The sequence below is a fragment of the Panthera onca genome, chromosome D4 (assembly GCF_046562875.1).
Source record: "Panthera onca isolate mPanOnc1 chromosome D4, mPanOnc1 haplotype 2, whole genome shotgun sequence".
NCBI lineage: Eukaryota > Metazoa > Chordata > Mammalia > Carnivora > Felidae > Panthera > Panthera onca.
The window spans coordinates 70,028,104-70,034,103 of NC_138351.1; the positions used below are offsets into that span (position 1 = coordinate 70,028,104).

General features: G+C 39.9%; 1 protein-coding gene across 1 annotated transcript in view; it reads right to left on the minus strand.

Annotated features, from left to right (window-relative positions):
* The window catches only part of LOC132663107 (uncharacterized), a 514,936-nt gene extending 510,448 nt beyond the window's left edge, over positions 1-4,488 (minus strand). The window contains exon 1 of the mRNA XM_078436607.1: positions 4,274-4,488. The gene's annotated coding sequence lies outside the window, so the exon portion shown is untranslated. The remainder of the gene's footprint in view (positions 1-4,273) is intronic.
* Positions 4,489-6,000: the final 1,512 nt, after the last annotated feature.

Consider the following 6,000-nt stretch of genomic DNA (forward strand, 5'->3'; position numbering starts at 1 on the left):
GAAGAAGAACTGGGAACTAAATCATGTCTTTCAATCTCAGATATCATGTCTTAAACACTGACTCAAACAGTTTTATTTCTTAAGTGACAGAATAATGAAAGTGTAATAAAATGGGAATAAAATAGGAGAAAAATTCAACTCAAATACTAATGGGGAAAGTACAAATAACGAACAAGGGGGCCCCTGGGTTGCTCAGTCAGCTAAGCATCCAACTTTGACACAGGTCATGACATCATGGTTCATGAGTTTGAGTCCCACATGGCGCTCTCCGCTGTCAGTGCAGAGCCCGCTTCAGATCCTCTCTCTCCCTCTCTCTTTCTGCCCCTCCCCTCCTCATGCTCTCTCAAAAGTAAATAAGGAACAAATAACCAACAAAATAAACTCTTCTAACAGATGATACAAACCACAGAATACTAAGGCCCTAATTACCTGCATTTATCTTATGAAAATATGAAATGAGGGTGATCAAACCTGGAGAAAACCTAAGGTCTCAACATATCTGGACAACTATTGTTGAGTGCAGGGGAAGGTGAAGTGATTAGGTTTGCCAAACTGAAGGAGACAAAGGAAAACCTGGATGGGCCCAAAATGGGGGCTCCAGATGAGAACATAGTAGGTGGAGGAAGGTGGGAGTCCCCAGTCCTATTGCTGCCTCTCTGAAACTTGACTTACACAGAATTCCCTTCCTGAGCTGTAGTTTCCATAGCCTTGAAGTGGGGATCATAAGAACCATTTCCTACAGCATAATAGGAGCAGCGTGAAATCCCCTGGTAAGCCATGACTTACAGGAATGTAAAGGCGTTGTTACTCAAATGTCGATGGGACCAGAAGGTTTGCTTGCAATTCTATGATTTTGTGTACCTGCTTTTGGTAACAAATGACAAAAAAAAAAAAAAAAAAAACCCACAGAGAAATAGCAGAAAAATCTCTTCAGAAGGAAGTAAAAGACATATTTAACAACCTAGTAAAACAACCATACATCATGCTGCCTGCCAGACCAGTAACAAACCATAAATTTAAATGGCAAAGCCACAAAAAAACAATGTGGAGTTTTTTAGAATAATGAAATTTCAATGTGCCATACATCTTCTGTACAATTATCTAAGCTGTTTCTTGTTTAGGATGATTTTTGGAATTACACTAGTCAAAAAAGGCAGCTGCTAACATGAATTGCTTCATTTAACATTGTTCCCAACCGTGTTACCTTGAGAGGGGCATCAACCTGGTAAACGCGGGAAGTGAGTGCTACTCTCAGTTCTGCACTTACTTCACCGAATGGCCTCAAGCACATCCCATCTCCTCTCTGGGGCTCAGATTTCTCATCTATAAAATGAATGATCCAGAGATACCATCATTGTTAATGATAAATCTCTCATTCTAGCTATTGAGTTTGGCTTGTGGGCTTCCTAACATACCTGCGTGTGAAATCCTGTAACGAGAAAGGCTGGGCTGCCCAAGTATGGGCACCAAAATGCCACCAAATGACAGATGACTTGGCTTCCTCCTTCCTCTTCTTTGGACCATTCCCGAAGCAGATGAAATGAAAAAAAACAGCTAATTGAGGGTCCCAGCTTAGGACAGTTTCCTCTTGTCAAATACCTTCCTTCTTCATTGTTCTTTTTATACCACCTCCCACCCCCACACGAACCATTTCAGAATGTCAGTCCCCTCTATGCTGCCCTTATCAAAACCAGGATATAGAGAACTACACACTTACATATGACATTTGAAATACATTATTGACTGAAACTAAAATGCAGCTATTGCCTGGTACATGAGAAGACCTAGGAACCATTTCTAATCCTTGACAATCAATCATGGAGACATATTCTGAGTAGCCCCAAGCAGAGAGAACTAGGACCAATTAGTTGCAGGAGAATAGTTTTAACATAACACATACCAGTCCATTTTATGCTATTCCTAAACGGTGCCAATGTAATAAAACTTTTTGTCTCTGACATATTTTCTAAAAATAAATGTGTAACTATCTAAAAGTGCCCTGGGTGTATGTATTTTCTTAATATGCTCTACGTGCTGTTATATGTTTTCAGCCAACACGAGCTATCAAGGCAGGCTGTATCAAAGGGAACTCTACTGTCAATCTTGAAATGAGTGCACTCTGTAATGGGTATCGTTTATCCATCGTGGCCTTTTTTAATGCTTCTATGTATGTGTGCCCACACATGTGCACACTGACAAAAATTTTGACCCACAGTGGAATTCAAAAGCTATTTAACAACAGATCTGGACTTTGCAGATTTACTTTTCGTGTTGGTTGTTACGACAACTAAATTGTAAATTTTACCACATCTTAAGATTTCTTTTAAAAAATGGATGACAAAACCAAAGATGAAGATAAGCAGATAATCAGGAGGGCTTACCAAATTATCTCTGTATTTAGTTTGCCTGTGCTACATGCTGATTGAGGAAATTCCTGCTCTCCTCTCCATGCCTTACTACTTGATTCAGCCAAGGTCACTCCTTTTGTCCCAGAGAAGTGATCTATGTGGGCCAACTCTTCCAAGCTGGAAGGTGTCCAGGGTGAACTCAGACACAGGAAATACAGAGTAGTTCACTGCTCTGACCACTTTCCGGCCAAATGTCCAGAATCTTACCTATACCATAGCCCTGCCAGATAGCCCAGCTATGGGAACTCCTTACATTTTCTAGCTCTCACTCAAGATCCTGCCCCCTGACTTCCTTGGCAAGGCATCTTCTGAATGTTCAGAGAAGTTCTCAAAGGCTATGTTCAGCTTGCCACCTGCTGGGAGCATCTACCTATCAGTGGCTTAGTGCTTTTTCTTACATAGTTAAGTTTATAAGTAAGCTTTTTTTTTTTTTTTTTTTTGCATTGCTTTTTATTTTCACTTACATGGACATAATCATTGATAAAAGCAATAAATTTGTGGTTGGGAAAAAGATGGCAAGCTGTCAATTAGAGATTGGTGGAAGACCTTTGATACTGTGTGGCATTGTTAACATCACAAATGATCCTGCAGCCTGGGAGGACTAAGTAACCGCAGTCTGATGGAGGAAGCCATAACTGGAACCATGTGGTTGGTGACTTTAGAGAATATAAAGGGAACAGAAGAGCCATGGCAACACATATGACAGGAACCATGCTACAGAGACCCTATATCATACAGATTAAGGGTCTCATTTCCAGAAACCATGCCCTAGTGAGATTTGCTGTAGGTTGGTCAGGGGCAGGGGGCTGTTTCCCAATACTGGAAGTTTTCAAACATCAGTCAGGTGGGGAAAGATGTATATATAAGGATGCTCCTTAACACCATTTATTATAGGAAAGATACAAATAAACTGAAATCCAACAATAGGGAATCAGTTACAAAAACTATGGTAAACTCACACAATGGAACACTATAAAAATCAGACGTAGCTATGTATTTATTTATATGGAATAAATGTTCAGGGTTCCTGCATGGCTCAGTCGGTTAAGCATCTGACTCTTGATTTTGGCTCAGGTCACGATCTCACAGTCGGGACCTCATGGTCGTGAGATCAAGCCCTGCGTGGGGCTCCACGCTGGGTGTGAAGCCTGCTTGCAATTCTCTCCCGCTGCCCCTCCCCCACTCACATTCACTCATGTGTGCTCTCTCTCTCTCAAAAAAAAATTTAATAAAAAATAAAAATATATGGGGGTGCCTGGGTGGCTCAGTCGGTTGAGTGGCCGACTTCGGATCTTCAGATCTCGCGGTCTGTGAGTTCGAGCCCCGCATTGGGCTCTGTGCTGACAGCTCGGAGCCTGGAGCCTGTTTCGGATTCTGTGTCTCCCTCTCTCTGACCCTCCCCCGTTCATGCTCTGTCTCTCTCTGTCTCAAAAATAAATAAACGTTAAAAAAAATTTTTTTAATAAAAATATATGGAAAAAAGTTCATAATATTTTGCTAAGTAAAAACAAGTATAATACAATCTCATTCAGAGAAGAGACTGAACAGTTATGTACCTAATTCCTAACTATACTTATTCCTGACTGGCGAAATTATAGTTGTTTCCGTTTTGTTTATATGTGTATATTGTTTATATATGTATATGTGTATATATATATTTTTAAAAGTCAACATATAGTTTATATAATATTTTGAGGCTAAAATAAATGAATACAGGTTGATTGGTCTTGGTGGCATTTAAATACTCCTCCAACAACGAGACTGTGAAACTGATTACCTGAAACTATAAATAACTAATGCCATGGCCTCCCCTCCCTGTAACCAACCAACCACATACATGCATACACACACACATGCACACATACCACTAATCAGGAGGCTCTTCATCTCCTAGATATATGTCACCAGCAACAGCCAGGAAGCCCATTCCTGGGACATTATCAGTCCCAAAGCAATGGCAAGGATTTTGATGGCCACAGCATCATCACTGCAGCAGCACATTCAAAAGGACAACATGGCTGAAATAACATGAGCACTCTGCAAATAATAAACAGGATGGGCGCAGCCTGGAACAGGTGAACGCCATAGCTTGTTTTCTTTTTGTTGTAGTTCCCCTTTCACAAAACAAGAACTTGCCTTTGGACGTCCCAGGCTGAGCAATACTGTTATTTTGACAGTTGTTTGGTGGCATTGCAGAGGATGACAGGGCACTTGTTAGCTCTCCATCTAAACACACCGCCCACTCCAAGCAGCATACACACTATTATTTCGAGTTGATGGATGCGATTTATAAATACATATGCAGAGGGCAAGTTGAAAATTAGCAAGGAGAAACAGAATTATAATGAAGATACAAATAAATGTGATCCATTTTGTCTACAAAATAGGCCAAAAATTGGATTTTAAAACGAATTGGTGAAAAGAGAATACATTTTAAAATACATTTTAATTAGAGATTAGTACTTCACATCTCAGGTCAAAGTTTAGGCCAATACTAAACACTAATCCTCATGCCTCTCAGGAGTGTTTCAGATTTCATTCTAAGTAGTTAATGGACCCGAGAGTCCTTTATGCCTCTTGTAAGGAGTTGTTATTGTTATATGAGTAACAGTAAGAAAACAATGTGTAATTATTCTCTAATTTCTTAAGAACACTTACTTACTCCAAAGGCCTGTTCTTGCCTGCTGTGTTAAGATACACAAAACCATGTTAGGAACATGATTGTTTTCCTTTGTTGAAAAACTGAACTCAACACCTAGAACCCTACAAAAACACGTTATTAAAATAGGAGGGAAAACATCTTCATTCAACTAGCCAGATCAGTCTTTTCTTCATATATTAAACATATTGTATCAGAAAGTAAGTTATAATTCAAAATGGTATCTGCACGAAGCCACTGCTGAGACAAATTTTAAGTCCTAAAATTTTTTTTATACAAGTAATATTTTTGGAGTCTACATATGAGCGCTTCCATATGTTTTCCACTGTTGACCTATGAAAGGAATATCAGAACCATGTTTTATTGAAGAGGATTCTGAAGCTAAGGGTGATGAGGTGATCTGCCCAATGCTCCATAGGCAGACACTTTCAGGGCCGGGATTCCAACCCTTGTTTTTTATTCCAAGATTCATGCCCTTTCTGCTTTAAATGAGCTACCTCCCTTTTTCTGCCCCACTGGGTAGTGCTGTGACATACAGTATAGGTTTACTACTTGAAAATCCCTAGTTTCTACAGAGGAGTAGCTTATGGAAAATGGTTTGTACTAGACAGGTCACCCTATGCCCCACATATGACCTTCTAGTTGCCTAACTCATGATTGTGGTGAAGTCACAGTTATCCTAATCGCCCATCATCTCATGACCAAGCCATACAGGAAAGGTGTTTCCTCACAAATACTGATTATTTGGAACATTGTTTATGATGGAAATAATGTGAGGGGCTGGCCCAAGATAAAACAGCAGTCATATAATTTAAAGTCACGTTCTATTAACAGGAAGATGTGCAGGTTACTGATGCACAGGGGTTGATTTCAACTGTCATTCTTACCCAAGTTCCATTTGAGTTGAAAAAAATGGAAATAATGAACTGAGGC